This window comes from Haemaphysalis longicornis, unplaced genomic scaffold (genome assembly GCF_048455015.1).
Source record: "Haemaphysalis longicornis isolate Haplotype H1 unplaced genomic scaffold, Haemaphysalis longicornis Haplotype H1 scaffold_9, whole genome shotgun sequence".
Lineage (NCBI taxonomy): Eukaryota > Metazoa > Arthropoda > Arachnida > Ixodida > Ixodidae > Haemaphysalis > Haemaphysalis longicornis.
Genome location: NW_027526460.1, coordinates 73,788,820 through 73,805,374, shown reverse-complemented (window position 1 = coordinate 73,805,374; position 16,555 = coordinate 73,788,820). Strand labels below are relative to the sequence as shown.

Sequence of the window (16,555 nt, the reverse complement as noted above, 5' to 3'; positions counted from 1 at the left end):
CATAAAAGCTTCGCATTTAAAAAATCTTCGTTCATTTTTTGTGAGTGGCGGTCGTTGTTTGGCAAGCGGAATAACCGCATTGAATTGCGTACTTTTCATTCTTCCACGTAACAAAATTTATCGTTCCAATCTTGGTACACATTTCTAGCGATTGCATGTTCTCCCCAGCCGCCCCAAATCATCGGCGAATGCGGGATCAAGGCGATGTTTTTGCCCCCTCGTTCTCGGTGAAACAACGTAACGCCAAATCGCGCTTTTGATACATCACCGACACCACGCCTTGTCCACGCTGATTGCACATTGTATACACAAGCGCGGTGAAACCGGAAACCTCGTTTAGGCGGCGCTCTATCTTTTCCGCCGCACTGCCCTTCTACAGAGCCGGTAGAAAGAAAAAAAAATGTGGTATTGATTCTCCTGACCCGCAAGCGCCGTAAATTTCTCTCGCTCGTTCGCCGAGCAGGTCTGGTGGCTATACTCGTAAAACGTTTTACAGCTTTCCAAATATCTTTTCCGCGCACACTGCCGTCGCTTTCGCCGCCCACGCCGAAATTGCGCGGCAACTTTCTCTCTCTCTCTCTCTCTCTCTCTCTCTCTCTCTCTCTCTCTCTCTCTCTCTCTCTCTCTCTCTCTCTCTCTCTCTCTCTCTCTCTCTCTCTCATTGTTCTTTGCCGTTTCCTCCTAGCTCTCTTTCCTTCTCGTTCTCTCTCCCTGTCTCATTGTGCTTTGCCGTTTCCTCCTAGCTCTCTTTCCTTCTCGTTCTCTCTCTCTCTCTCTCTCTCTCTCTCTCTCTCTCTCTCTCTGTCATGGTGCTTTGCTGTTTCCTTCAGCTCTCTTTCCTTCTCTCTCACTCTCTTTCATTGTGCGTTGCCGTTTCCTCCAGCTTTCTTTTATTCTCTCTCTCTCTCTTTCATTCTGCTTTGCCATTTCCTCTCTCTCTTTCTCCCTCCCTCCCTCTCTCTCGCTTTCTCTGTCATTGTACTTCGCCGTGTCCTCCTTCCCTGACTTGGATAAATAAACAAGTTTGAAACCGGCCCGCATTCGCGCTCTTCCGTGGCCTTTGTAAGAAAAGGAAAGTTTGCGGGCGAGAAGGACAATTTTCGTCTCGGCTGCGCAGAGGAGCAGCTCGTTGTAGTAAAGTCGCCGCGAAACGAAGGATACAAAAAAAAAAAGTGCAGTTCGGGAGTAACTATATACGAGGCTGTGTAGTGCGAAGCATTCCGCGTCACTTGAGTGCGGCATTATATGCGCCATTTGGCCGCTACGCTTTCATCGAAATTGCTGTTAAGGCATCGCCGGCCGATGCGTGAAGAAAATGGGCAATTTTTACTGCGCCAGCCGAGGCGAGACGACGAGGAGTCATTGATTTTAGCGACCAGTGTTTTTTTTGCGACCGCTTTCGAAACGAAAAGTGGCTGCTATATGGCCGGGAGGCCCTTTTTTGTGACCGCGCTGTTGTTGGCGGTACCAGGTGAGGGAAATTGCTCGTCGCAATCGGGAAATTCGCGCCGCTGTTTTCTTGCGGCAGCGCGATAGATAGCGTGCGCGTGATCGTGTGCGGCACGCCGAAGCCGCGGCCCTTTTTGGGCGAGTTAATATTTGATTGAACTGGCAACGTGTTCGGTGGAGTTTCACGACGAAGTCTTGGACCGTGAAGCGCGCTGTGAGGCACTCCACAGGTTTAGATGTAAGGGGAATGTACGGGACGAACTCCTCATTTGTGTCTTGTTTACCGCATAAAGAAACGAGTCGGGATGACGATCATCACTCAGGATGGAACTATATATGTTTTACCCGAAGTTTGAAACAAAAGGGGAAGGTTATAATTTGTTTGTGGGAGAATAAACACGGGAACTATTGTACGATTTATTGCTCCATCATTCCAAATGCGTGACCATTTTCCCCTTTTGATGCTTTAGAATCCCGCCACGCGGTGTTTCTCGCACGCCCCTCACACACCGGGCCATCTGGGCATTGCTGCTTCTAACCCTCTCCGCAGTCACGATCGCTCGTTTAGCAGCGGCACTGGCTATAGACCTCTGGCCCCTTTGAAGCGCGGACCACTTCAGGGGCCCGGACTGTCGTCGTAGCTCGTCCGGTGTCACGGTGTCTAGCCACCGCAGTCACGTGGTATCACGGGGCGTCACGCACCCAAACAGAGGCCTCGAAAATATCACTGCATCCACTGGTCGGGATTGAACCTGGGCATCTCGCGTTACGAAGCCGATGTCGATCCCGTTGGGACACAGAGACGGACGTTATTCATATGCTAATTGTTGGAGGTGATCTTTGCACTATGCCATTGCCACTGAGGCTCCCGTTGCTAGGACGCAAATAAGTACACAACAATATAAATTAAGAAAAGAAACCCGCCGCGGTGGCTCAGTGGCTAAGGCGTTGCGCTGCTGAGCACGAGGTCGCGGGTTCGATTCCCGGCTGCGGCGGCCGCTTTTCTGATGGAGGCGAAAAGCAAAAACGCCTGTGTGTACGAGATTTCGGCGCACGATAAAGATCCCCAGGTGGTCAAAATTAATCCGGAGCCCTCCACTACGGCGCGCCTCATCGCCTGCGTTGCGTCGGCGCGTTAAACCCCATAATCAATCAATCAATCAAATCAAATCAAATTAAGAAAAGAAACATGAATTGAATCATTGATTACCCCAAATCAACAATAACTCGATCCAGTTTCTCTCTATAGGCGTTTTCAGTGGCTACGGCGATCTCTCTTGACTACTTTTGGTATCAACGCCGGTCTGATACTGAGACTAGTCAAGAGAGGACGCCACAGCCCCTTTGAAGAATCACTGGTGAGCACTTGAAGGCTTTCGCGTTGACTGGAACTGTTCTAATTTTTTCGTCAGCATCAGCGTTTCGTTGCCCTCATTTCCATTCCAACTTCATTTTTTACCGCATCCGCGATAGTGCATATCACTAGGTACCCCATTTTAAAACGCGTGCAAGCGAAGGCGGGCGACGGTCGCGTCCGGAAGAGGCAGCGGTGCGAACGCAGCGCCACAGCCGCCAATACTGCCGCTGACGGGTGGCCTGGCTTGGCGTTCCGCTCTCCAAACCCATTCTGTAATCATCTCATCACCTGCACCTCTTTCTCCACTGAGCGACGGCGTAAGTTTTCGCCGACATGACCCATCTATTGGTTACGCAATACAAATATCTGAAAAACATGTTGGGTTCTGAAGATGCAGCGAATAAGGCAGCCGATGGAGACTGTCATGACGCGACCAGAAGGTACGTTGAAGCGCTGCAAGCTATCATCTTTTTATTATTTGCTCTGCCAGTCGGGCACTGCTACGTGAAGTCGCTGTATCAGCCTTATCGCTTCCACGACGATGATGTATTTTTCTTGAGCTACGATTCCCTGAGAAAACTCTTAGCATTGTCTTCACCAGCAAAGATGCAATTTCTCCCATTTAAGGCGTACTCTGCGTTGGAGGCGACTTGGGGACCCCAAATTAGCCCCGCAAACGTAGTGCTCAGAGGGACGAGCGAGAGAAAGAGAGAGAGAGAGAGAGAGAGAGAGAGAGAGAGAGAGAGAGAGAGAGAGAGAGAGAGAGAGAGAGAGAGAGAGAGAGAGAGAGAGAGAGAGAGAGAGAGAGAGAGAGAGAGAGACAGAGACAGAGATGGGGGGGTACAGAAATATGGTGTGTGTATGTGTGCGTGCGTGCGGATGCGGGCGATGGCGGGCGGAGGGTGCAGACTTACGTCCAGGAAAGCATCACCCGTACAAGCCCTTTTCTTAAATTCTGTTTATTTATGACCGGACGGCTTCTAATCAGACTTTGCTTATCCGGTATTTGAGCTGCCTCCTATTTCACAATTGGCGAACTCCGGGGATCGAAGACCTCACTAATCGAAGCGGAAACTGCGTTGGCGGAGCTGTACTGAAGCGAGCACGAGGCACTGTCCGCGAGCCCCAATAAGTATAACCCCGGTGCAGACACTACAAGTTTCGTTGTACTGCGCGCGCTGAGCGTAGTTGTACTTCTCCAGCCAAAATACTCGTCGAACGCGTCCGACTTCGTCCTGAAACTTCCTTCCAACGGCGCCAATGGCGTAAACTTGGTTGGACGGTGACAGGGTGACGAGGAAGAGAGCGTGTACGCCAGGCTGAACTCGCGCATCCTTCCTCACGTCTCCAAGACCCACTGCAAATGGCAGGCAGGGGTCATTGCAGGGTCCGCTTCGGTGAAGTCCCTTCTTCGCAGACGTCTTGAAGAACTCCCGTCCATCTCCGTCCCCGAGGGAAGAAATGACCCGTTCGTTCCGCGTGCGATCGTAAAACACAGCGCACCGCAGCGGGGCCCGGAACCAGAAGGGGAGGGTTGTTCGCCCGCGACGACATTTAGGGCCGTTGCTGCCAGCGAGCCACAATACCGGGGAGTCGACGTTGCGGGCGGAGCAGAATCTCGTTGGCCGGTGGCTCTGGTTGGGAGAAGTCACCTACTCTCCCTACAAGTTTGGGTGAAGTAAGTGCGGACAAGTTGGGGGGCGGGGGGGCTGCCTTAATTTAGTATGGAGAACTGTAATCTAAACCAAGTTCCCGTCAGAACGAGCAGGTTGTCTGCCTCCCTGGCCCCTTGTCTAATTGATTGTTTTTGAAGCATGTTGCTAAAAACTGCATTTTCTGTTTTAAATTTACTCTTGGAGTTTCGGCGAAAACTTAGTATCGGGAATGCTGTGGAGAGATGTCGACAAGAGAATAGGGGAACAAGTTGAAAGGTCGATAAGGTTTCCTAGGGACATTACAAACGCCCTTAACTCCACATAAGCAATTGAAACTCCTTATGCAGAAAAATCCTGATGATGATGTTGATTGTAGGGTTTAAAGCGCCGACGCAACGCAGGCGATGAGGCGCGCCGTAGTGCAGGGCTCCGGATTAATTTTGACCACCTAGGGATCTTTAACGTGCGCCGAATTCTCGTACATACGGCCGTTTTGCTTTTCGCCTCCATCAAAAAAACGACCGCCACGACCGGGAATCGAACCCGCGTCCTCGTGCTCAGCAGCACAGCACTTTAGCCACTGAGTGCAGGCAAATTCTCTTCGGCATCAACGTAACTTCTCTATTACAACGTCCTGTCACTGTTACCTTATTCAATGAAAGTACGAAAAAAAAACATATATGGTTATGTAACAGTGTGGAAAAACCCGCCGCGGCGGCTCAGTGGCTAAGGCGTTGCGCTGCTGAGCACGAGGTCGCGGGTTCGATTCCCGGCCGCGGCGGCCGCTTTTCTGATGGAGGCGAAAAGCAAAAACGCTCGTGTGTACGAGATTTCGGCGCACGTTAAAGACCCCCAGGTGGTCAAAATTAATCCGGAGCCCTCCACTACGGCGCGCCTCATCGCCTGCGTTGCGTCGGCGCGTTAAACCCTACAATCAATCAACAGTGTGTAAAATATGCAGACCTAATTTCGTCTTCCGAAGAATGGACGTATTACAAGAGAGCAGTAAATTTCTCATTAACAGTTCATTTATTTAGTTGTGATTAAGCACTAACTTTACTTTCTGCAACATTCGCTGCAGTAGGCACTAAATTTGGATGAAGAAAAAAAAAAAAACGTCGTGTTTTCGACATCTGTACTTCCAGGCCGCAGTCTGCAGGAACTTGCTTATCGAGGCTACGAGGAACCGGATCATCATTAACCCCGCGCTCCCTAACAGCCGCTCCGTACCCCGTGGCGCGGGCGGGCGATAGCAGTGCGGGTCTGAGCCCAGCGCCGGAGATGGAGGGCGCGCGGCTGGGCATCGGCCACGATACGTCGCTGCCTCCATGGCCCGAGCGGTCGGTACAGAGCGGCCAACGTAATTAGCCTAAGTGGGGCCCGAGATTCCGAGAGCGGCCGGCCAGCCGGCCGTCCTAGTCGTCGTCGTCGACGACGCTCTCGTCGTATAGTCGTCCCAGAATGACGGCCGTCTCTCGCGCACAGCTCTCCACTGGGCCTGTTTACTCGGGCCGCTCTCTCGATCAAGCTGATTGGTCCGCTGCTTTAGCGTCGTCGCCTGGCGAAGTCGTCGTGAAGAACATCCGACATCCCGCCGGCAGCGAGCCGGGCATCGCTGGAAGCGGAGCTCAAAGAGAAGGGGAAGCACAAACTTTAAAAACTTTACCATCCCTTTGTTAAGAAAGTCGATAGAAGCGCGAAAGCTCTTGGCGTCAAAACGACGTCAAAAATGCGTCAAAACCTTCGCTGAAGGTGCGGCCTGTCGATCCTCAAACCTTTGAAGACCCAAATCGCAAACGAAGAGCGAACGCATGCGGCGATTTTTCGCGAACTAAGCAAACGCATTTACGAACAATCTAAATGTATGCCGATACGTGGTTCATGAGATAAAGGCATACTATTCTACACCTCCTTCATTATGGATGCGTGTATTTTCTTATCTAGAAACTTTGCCTTTTCTCGATTTTCAAGTAGCCGTTTTGACAGAATGGAAGCCCGGTCTCACGCATGCGCCGTGCGCACAGAGATCTTATCAGAGCTTTTCGGCCCGCCAACCGGTCCCACTATGAAATCTTCCGCTTTAAACAGAACAGTACTGACGGCAACGCCTCGCACTCCTGTCTTGAGTGCGCGTCATTAAAGGTGGCTCGCATAAATGTTGCCAATTTGTCGCCTACAAAGTTGCTCGGAGATGTACTTCATTTTTCAAATCCGGGCGTTATGCGCTCTCAGCATGTCTGGCTGGCGTTTTCTTGGTTACGGGGCAATGAAAGTTGTGAACTTCTAGTTAGCGAATATTGATGCCACAGCGACGGCTGTGCTCACTGAAAACTGTAGGCAGATGTGCGGCTGTCCCTCGTACGTTCACTCCGCATTATTGCATGTCGGTGCCTACGTATTTTGGCTAATGGCCCTGCTTTCTTATGGATAACCTTCCCTCTCACCGCTCTCTCTTGCTCTCTACATATTCCACGGGGATGGCTAATTACCCACAGTACAGGGCGCTCATGCAAATTGTAAGCTTCTCTTGGCACATGTAATGGCAGCCCTTATACATTTATGTACGCCTCTATTTGCATGGCTCTGTTTGTACTCAGATGCAATGCTGATGACTTGAATCCGTCGTTCATGCATGCTTATAGAAAGAAAAGACAACAACATTGCATTCCGTAAAAACCCGCAGTGACAAAAACGCTGCACAAAGACGAGAAACAAGTCCTAGTCCAGTTCCAATTACTGTCCTTGTGTCTTGTTTCTGTTTCTTCTGTCGCGCGTTTTTTCACTGGTATGTTTTTCAGTAATCATGAACTAACGGGCGCAAAATTGAGCATTGCATTCCGTACTCGGCATAGCGAACGATAGGTGCCAGGAACACCAACCGAGAGCGGCCCCTATCAAAAGCAGGTCAATCCCCGGGGCGTCGGTTATGTGACGTCAGAGACATAAGGGAAGGTTTGCGGTCTCTACCTTACAATATGTGTAACCCATGCATTATAAAGCATAGCAGGCACGACACACACTGCGAGGACCCACCGTAGGATCGAGCTAGTTGAGCACGCTCACGAGACTGAAGCGCCGTCGCACCAACCCAACACCGCCTCTATTGGACACGTGCAGTACGGGACGACAAAGGAATATGCCCATGGTACGGAGGGAAGACGTTTATGATACGCCAACCTCCCAGTTACATCGGTTACACGTACGCAGTCCCCTTTAGAAGAAAGGAGCGATAGGGCGCGCCGCGCACAACCAGTGGGCTCAGCAGTCAAAGTGGGTGCACCGGCACCGTTGCGCGCGCGCATCGCCGTTCTGGCCAGATTGGCTCGCAGTGTCAGCGATAGAGACGGGGTCCGTTCGCTTGCAGGAGCGTATCGCATGGCGTGATCGTCGAGTGTTAAGTACGAACTTCATGTAAGCGTCGGGTGGGAATGACAGGAGTAACCTAAGGCATGAGCCAGCAGCCAGAGGGTATGGCGGGCTTTCGCCGGCGCAACAGTGTTGCGGCGGAACGGTAGAGAGAGCGTCACATACCTTCGGCGTCCTGGGCAGCGTCTCTCCGAACAGCCCCTTGCGCCGGGTGCCCGACACACGGAGAGGGGGAGTTCCGATGCCATGCAAAATAGGCCTATGAGGTGAGGTTAACCACGAACCAGTGCGGAGTGGCCGTCACGCTGACAGTGCTTTATCGCTGCAACGGTCGCCACAGCCTTCACCTCAGGTACGAGTTCGAGAAATCGGCTCGGCTCGAGACGAGCCAGCATTTCGAAAGAGCGGGGAAAAGCGCCGCACAATGGCGCAAACCTAGCGATCGCGCGAGGGGTCGGACGCCAGGATCCCCACAAGGTCCTCGACTATAGTAGTGAATAAGCACGATGTCATTAGAGTAGCGGTCCCTTTAGCACGCCGATTTTAGTACCTCTCACCAGTGAGGTAGGACAAAACAGAAATGAAAGTATCTTAAAGCGCCTGCAGGCAGAGTAGAGGACGCTGGAAAAATTGGGAAGCATTTTATCTAAATCAGTGTTATTTTATGTTAAATACAGGCTGAAGACTTTCCTGTTGTAAGCAGGAAACACCGAAAAACATTCGGGGTGCTAAACATTGTTGAATCGTGGTTGAAACGACAAAGCACTGCTTTTGCGGACCCCTGGACATTTTCGCCCTGTAAACGTACAGTGAAACGACTCCGGTAAGTTGGAGTCAACTGACAAAAAGTGTCTGTTTGGGGAAGAAAATGTTGTTAAACGTGGAGCTGCCTTGCTTTTTAGCGCGAAAAAACAGTTACTCTGTCATTGCGGCGTCCTTTTATCGCATTGTGCTTTCCGGAGACAGCTATTCCCATCTCCATAGGTCATCAGGTTCACTCACAAAGGGACTCACAGACCACCCCCTCAACACACACGAGTGAGTGTTCAACGAGCCTCACCATCGTTTTGAACTGTCGAGTAGAATTGAGCGTGTGCGCCATTAGCGTTGACCCCACTGCTAATCACTCGCAACTGTGAGCGCCACTCACTGTGAGCCCCGTTCGCACAGGACTGTGAGCGCCAGTCACCACTCACCCAGTTACGAGTGGTAAGCCTCGCTAACCACTCCCGAATATGAGCGCCACTCACCGCTCGTGAGAGGTGAAGTGGTGAGCGGCACTCGTGAGTGGTACCGGCTTACTCTGATCATGACCCATTGATGTCACTGAAGCTCACATTCTATACTTAAAAAAAAAAATCTTTGTTACCCAGCAAGATATTCAGAATAATGTTTTGCACAAATCTCAGAGAAAACGAATTAAAATAAAGATGTTTGAGGAACGGTCCTCAATAATTATTCAGTGGAGAAATCATTTCACAAGTATGAGCAATAATATTAATGCAAAAATAATTATAACACAGACACTCTTGAAAAAAAATGCACTTAGAGGTCGATCTTGAACAGAAATAAATGAATAAAACGGGATATACGAACCATACTTAACACAAATTTACCGGAGAGATCGTTTCCAAGAAATTCAGTTCGTTTGAGATTGTAGGTAATAAAAAAACAATAATAGGAACATCGACCAACCTGTAAATGATTTCAACGGTTCACTTCGTTGTTGTTTTTTTCAGCCAATCATTGGCACACGCCTAGACCCCTTTGCACCAAAATCATCCGGCAGTGAACCGTCCGGTTGCCTAACTGTACACCCGCTGACATGTCGCGCACCGAAGGTCCGTGAAAAAATACGCCAATAAAAACGTGTTATTCTATTCTTTACTCTACCGTCGATTTTGGATCGTCTTATAATTGATTACTTTGCTTTGTTCAACGAGGTCTTATCATGATTTTTGTCTGAAAAATTCGTGGCAGAGAAGTCATTTTTTGCAGGGAAGCTGTATATCACTCGTTCGTGTGCATCTCTCCTTATCGTGGTCCGTCAGCAGGGTTGTTCAGCAGAACCGCTTAGGCTAAGCGAAATTTCTCCGAATTTCGACACACGGGCGTTCTCGTTTCTTTCGGTCATCAAAAAAAAAAAAAAAAAAAAAAAAAAACGGCTGCAGCAGCCGGGATCAAATCGGCGTCTTTGGGATCAGCAGCACTACGCCTTATTTACTGAGCTACTTCTGTGGGTTGACTACTAAACCTAATTAATATGATTCAATTACAATTATTAGTAAGCCACAGAAGCTGTGTAGTGCTGCCTCCTTATCGGTAACCATTATGCGCGACGGCTTTCATCGGCATGAAGCGATGCCATTCTTTCTTTCTTTCTTTTTTTTTTTTTTTTTGTTTCCGTCGTCCCTACCCTTGAGCAGTGGGAGTGCGCGTTGCAGAGCTGCCAGCTCGAAGACCAGGAGGCCCTGATCTCTCGGGCGAGGATGGCAGCCGCGGTGCGCGGCCTACCGGAATAGGATGGCCGCCCACAGCTCCTAACTCTTTTTCTCCCCTACCCCGTCCCTGTTGTTTCAATAAACGTTTTCTCTCTCTCTCTCTCTCTCTCTCTCTCTCTCTCTCTCTCTCTCTCTCTCTCTCTCTCTCTCTCTCTCTCTCTCTCTCTCTCTCTCTCTCTCTCTCTCTCTCTCTCTCTCTCTCTCTCTCTCTCCGTCGTCCTCCATCACAGCATTCGGGGATTTCCCAAACGCAGAACAAAAGCAGTGCGTTCATTAGTTCTTTGCCCCGACAAGAAGATGGTTGCCGTGGTCGGTAACTGTACTGACTTGCAATGCTTGTAACACTTTTAGAATTCAAGTGCTCACGAGCTGCCTTCGACAACGCCGGCGATACCATGACACGCGTGGTGAAGTTGACTTTCTTTCCCCCGAAGCCGGTTTTAGTGCGCCGCCCGCCGCGCAAAAACGCCTCGTCATGTCTGTCTAGACAGCCAGTTGCCTTCGCTCGCAGACGATGCTTCAGCCGCAGCGCTTATGAGACGCTCGGGGTATGCCTCCGTTCCCGTGCTCGTATTTTAGGCCAATTTACGTAGTTGCCTGTGTGGAAACATCGCGTAAACTGCCGTGCAAACCTTCTTCAGTGGGCGCGCGATTTGTGCGAATATGCGTAGCAGTGACAGAGACGTGTCTCTGTCACGGCTACACATATTTACACAACTCGTGAATATGTGTATTCGCACAAATCGCGTGTGTATTTGCACATATTCGCACAAGTCGCTACACGGCCCGTTCCCTGCGGACATCGGTGGCGCTGCGCCGTTTATGCAGCTAATCGCTGCCTTCTGAACTGCTGTGAAAAGAACTTTCCTGCTGTTTGGAGCCATCAAAAGGTGGCAACTGGTTAGGTTTACTATGTACAAACGAGATGTTGGAGGGCAAGTTGGCCACAACAAAAGTTTCCGCATCGGGGGCTGCAGAGCGCGAAAGGTCTGTTTTTGTCTCAGTCATGGTGGTGATGGAGGAGACTGCCTGTGAGGAGCAACGTAGAGGGCAAGTTCCGGCACTCGTGCATTGACTAATGGTGATGATAATACAAGAAGTTTTCTGCGGAAGTTGTGTGCAGCCGGACGGCTCGAAGGATGGATCCACGCCGCGGAACCAAGATTACCGGTAAGCTTTCTATTTCAACCGTAATTTTCCCCTAAAAACCGCTTATGGGAAATTAATAACATGTATATATGTATGTGTTTATTGTACAATAGAAAGAAAGGAAGGCTCACCAACAGGCGTAAATTGTCTCGCCTAGGGGCGGACACCGGAATGCCTGCTGGTGTAGGGGAAGTGGGATAGGGAGGAAAGAGTACATAGGAATAGGGGGATAGGGTAGAGGGCTTACATAAATATATAGCAAATGGGCAAGAATAAGAAGGGACATACAGTATATACGACGTTAGGTGAAGAAAAAAAAACGAAACACTAGACATAAATAAATATCAAAATACAGGACACGAAGGTGTAGCAAAAAGGACACCTGCACACATACACACGCACACACACACACACATATACACACACACACAGGAAAGCTACACTAGCAGCTACACTCCACTGCAACCCGGGCAGTTATGTGAAGTTGTAGCGTAGTGCGCTGTGGAGCCCCGAGGCACCCAGGTATGCTCCCAGGGCCTCGAGCACTTTGTCCCGCTCCCTGGCACTTCCTGGGGGCCAAAGCAGTTCCTCGAGCGGCCGCACCCCTCGGAGCACGGCCAGAAACTCCGCCAGACGGGTTAGGGAAATAGCAAGGTTTTTCTTGCTGCAGTTTGTGCACCTTGTTGCGCTACGCGTTCCCGGACTGCGTTTCTGAATTACACTAACATATATTCGCAAACACCAGTGTCAGCACTTCGTTACGCAGTAGAGCCCTCTGTATTTTTTGCGATTCGTCTACCGGCTTCTGCGGTCAAAAGTGGCTCTCACAAACTCTTGCTGAAGCTTGTACAAATACGGATGTATGAAACATATGTACCTCGTGAACTGCTAGCGATAATGCCAAAGGCACCGCGACATGGCGAAGTTCGGCTTTCAGAACAACGTCATTGGCCCCGGTGAAGTGATTCGTGAGCAGCTCGCAGATGCTTCACCACTGATGTCCATACACCCGGTCGCTTTGCGTGCCTTCTTTTGGAGGCGGCTGCTTTCTTAGCAGCACCACTTCGCCCTGTCTGTGTCGGTCTGTCTGTCTGTCTGTCTGTGTCCGAGTGAGGGCCAGTGTCTGTCTGTCTGTGTGCGAGTGGGGGCCAGTTATGTCTGTCTGTCTGTCTGTCTGTCTGTCTGTCTGTCTGTCTGTCTGTCTGTCTGTCTGTCTGTCTGTCTGTCTGTCTGTCTGTGTGCGAGCGAGAGCCAGTGATGAGAGAGTGAGCGCGAGTGAGTGCTTGAGGAAAAACATATATTTTTAGTGAGCGCGAGTGAGCGGCGTCCAGCTTTACCGAGGTATGCTCATCTGTGATATCCGTAAAAAATAAAGTGAACTTAGCTTTCGAATCGAACGAGGCCAGAAGGAACCAGCAGGCTTAGAAAACTGCAAGGTCTGGAAGAGCCGGAAATGTGCGCGCGACACCTGTACCACAGGTCAAGTCCTCAGAATTTAAAGAATGCACGTGCAATTATCCATACGGCGGACCGTTATAACCCTCAAGACATGATTGGCTTGGTGAACCCGACTTTTTTTTAATGACCCTCGTCGAGGCCGTCATGTAGCCGTCGAGGCTGCGCACAGTTCTTCTCTTGCTTCAGATGATCGATGAAACGAAGATCGATTTGGAAGGCGCACTTCCGCCAACATCTTCCTGCCGCGATTTCCTATGCGCACCACCGCCGAACGGTCGACGGAACGAGAACGTGATTAGTAGCGGGCGGCTGTAATTTTGCGCTTCATTAGGCACTCACCTGGGCGGTTGGCGGGGGCCCGCCGGGAGCCAGACGCGGATTGATTTTGGTGGTAGTCGAACGAATTGCATCGGACGTTTATGGAGAATACCCTCACCCGCACTTGTGCGTTGCTGCTGCTGCTGCTATCGAGTGCTGCGCCGGCGCTCGCAATTCTGAATGGACGGACACCGTGAAAAATAAAAAGTGTTTCGGAGTCGAGCTATCCGTTTTCACAAATGTAGCGATTTGATAGCGTGTAGAGAAAGGCAAGGGCTGAGGCAGTTCGGCTGAGTAGGAGCTCGTACTGAGAGAGCGAGAGAGGAGGAGGGAGGGAGGGAGTGAGAGAAATAGAGAGAGAGGGAAGGAGTGAAATAGAGAGAGGAGAGAGGGAGAGAAATAGAGAGAAAGGGACGGAGCGCAATTGAGAGAGGAAGAAGAGAGGGAGAGAAATAGAGAGAAAGGAATGAAGTGCAATTGAGAGGGAGAGATAGAGAGAGAGAGGGAGAGAAATAGATAGAGGGGGAGAAATAGAGAGAGAGGGGGAGAGAGAAATAGAGAGGGAGGGAGGAAGGGAGCGAAATAGAGAAGCGGAGATAGAGAGGGGGAGGGAGAGAAATAGAGAGGGAGGTAGGGGGTGAAATCGAGGGGAAGGAGAGAGGGAGGGAGATAGAGAGGGGTGGCAGAGAAATAGAGAGGGAGGAATTGAGGGAGAGAGATCGAGGGATATGGAGAAAGGCGGAGAGAGAGAGAGAGAGAGAGAGAGAGAGAGAGAGAGAGAGAGAGAGAGAGAGAGAGAGAGAGAGAGAGAATACCACTGGGGCAAGAGTACTGGGAAGACAGACAAAAGGGGGCGGATTTGCGCAATGTGATAGATTACAACGAAATAAAACGTTGCGCTATGTGCATGCGGCGGGTATAGCAAGCAAGGGGATACGAAGAACAATTTGCTCTCCTGAAATCACGATAACGAGAGAGAGTCCATAAATACCGAATGAAGAAAATTCTGTAGTATATATACGTCTATCATCTGGATCCTGCTGTCCCTATATTTACATGAGGCAGATTGGGAGCGCTTTTAGAGCAGAGTTGTGCCTCCGAATTGTCTTTTCATTTAGCGCTGCAAATACAGCAGCCTGTGTACAGAAGAACCACTTCCTCAAAAATGTTGGCATGCAGCTCGCGGTGGCGCCATAAATGCTAATAACTGAGAACATTTTGGAGGATACGCATGTAATTATTCTAATTTTGTCCTCTTTTTGTAAGCTACCAGTCCAGTTTAGTGAGTAAATTACACGGTGTGTGAAGACCTAAGTGTACACGAACTTGGATATTCGCGGTCCCCTACGTGCTTTAGTAATTTATACACAGGCATTAAGGAAGGGAAGTTAAGTGTTCTTTTTTTTCAAGATGAGTTGCCGCTAAACTTCCGGAAACTGCGCGTTTCCTTCCTCTCTCGTTCTTTAGTTTTAGGCAAATGAGGTAGGAGCCGCGCCTCGACAACGCATTATCCAAATTAGTCCGTGAAACGATATCTCTGTACGACGCCAAAGCACGAATTATAAAACGGCCTCCTACGAGCTAAGTCTTGATGTTTTCATACAGTAGCGACAGGGATTATTATTTTAACCCAGGGAGTACATTTATGGCTGTACCTTTATTCGACGTCGGCCTGTTGCCGTATGCGCATCGCTCGGTGTGTCCATCGCCGGTATCACAACTTCTTGCGACACTGGGAATCGAAACCAGAGCGTTCTGCTTCTGAGGTGAGAATTCTGTTTCACTGATAACAATTTGTAACTGCGAGTTTGGTAGCGCAGTTCTGTGACCTTTTTTAAGGCTCTGGAGGTGGAGAAAATATTCGTTATCGCGCAAGTTAAAGCAATAACACTCACAAAGAAAGGGCGTTACTGCTCCGGTCCCATATCCACTCAGGGTATTGACCAAAAATGGCAACGCCATACGAGTGTAATAAACCCTCGTTATACGTGATACCCCGAAATAAGAAACTGACTTCGTTATAAGTGGCACTTCGTTAAAGCCAGATGAGATATGTTCGTTTTGATTGTGCTGTAGTGGGGACAATGAGAAAACATGGAATGAAGGGATTTCGCTACAACTCAGGTTTACTGTATATCATATATGCAGGGTTGTCCGTTTTTGGGTAAAACCCGATTTTATCGGAGAATCGGTTTAACCCGCTTTCTCTCCGAATGAACCTTTTCAAAGTAGCGATCTGCACAATCGTGCGCTGGCGGTCCGCCGTTTTCAACCAGCATACTCACTAGAAGTAAGCCCCACAAGAACAGCTTTCGAACTCATTGACTATTGGCATGAGTGTAGCACTCGTTACCTAAGGCTGACAAATGCGGCACTGACATTGTTGTGCCTAGCTAACGGAAGCTGTGTTGTCGACAGAACTTTCTCACAGTTGAGATACGTTCAGCGATCAGACGGGTCTCGAATGAAGACCGACATGTTGCGCAAGCAGATGATAATGCATGTGAATAAGGATGTGTAAAACATCGAAGACCAGCTTCTTGTGAATAAAATGTTTCATTTCTTAAGAAGTTATCAAGGGTTTATACTGACATCATTACTGATTCATTTCGAAACAAACGCCGAATTTCGGGGAGTGTTTGCTTAGAAAACCCTGATGTGCCCCAGATTACCAGTTTAAAACAAACACCAATTTTAACTTTTTACAAAAGCTCGTGACACCTTACTGAGCGTATCACATAGCACATCTGTGGATTTAACACGGGAAAACCCGAATTTCGGAATACTTCTACAAAAAACCCGATTTCTCCCCGATTATCAGTTGGAAAAATAGCACCCGATTTTTACCCCCGATTTAAAAAAAAATATAAAACCCGAAAACAAACAACCCCACATATATGTGGCTAACGCAGCATAAGTATGCACGCTTAGCGCGTGCGTACTCCGGGCTGTTTTTTTATGGGTTTTTTTTGCGGCAGTTTTAGAATCTACCGCATGGGCTGTTGTCCTTGGAGCCGCACATCAACAGCTGTAGGTGTGGGTTTTACCACCAGCGTGTGATCGGTTGAAAGTGCGCCTAATTATCGATTCAATGTAGCCTGCTACCCGGATCTGTCGCAATGACAGAGCCCATAGAACGTATTAAGAGCTATAGAACGTACGCCTCATTTCGGCTGCTGCCAGTCACCGTCGCAATTGGATGGGTCGCTGTATTTTTTTTTTTCGGTGCTATATCATCTCCTCTGCCCCTACCCTACCCACAACGGCTGTGTGCGACTATAAGGGCGCAGTAATGAGCGCTG

At 49.5% G+C, this 16,555-nt stretch overlaps 1 long non-coding RNA gene across 4 annotated transcripts in view; it reads left to right on the top strand.

The window, feature by feature from the left end:
• LOC144152387 (uncharacterized) overlaps nucleotides 1-16,555 on the top strand; it is a 408,790-nt gene that overhangs the window by 11,389 nt on the left and 380,846 nt on the right. The window contains exon 1 of one of the 4 annotated variants that reach the window (XR_013319161.1): nucleotides 10,857-11,498. The exons of the other annotated variants lie outside the window; for them this stretch is intronic. This is a non-coding gene — a long non-coding RNA (uncharacterized LOC144152387). Of the gene's footprint in view, nucleotides 1-10,856; nucleotides 11,499-16,555 lie in introns of those variants that run through there. 4 annotated transcript variants of the gene reach the window in all.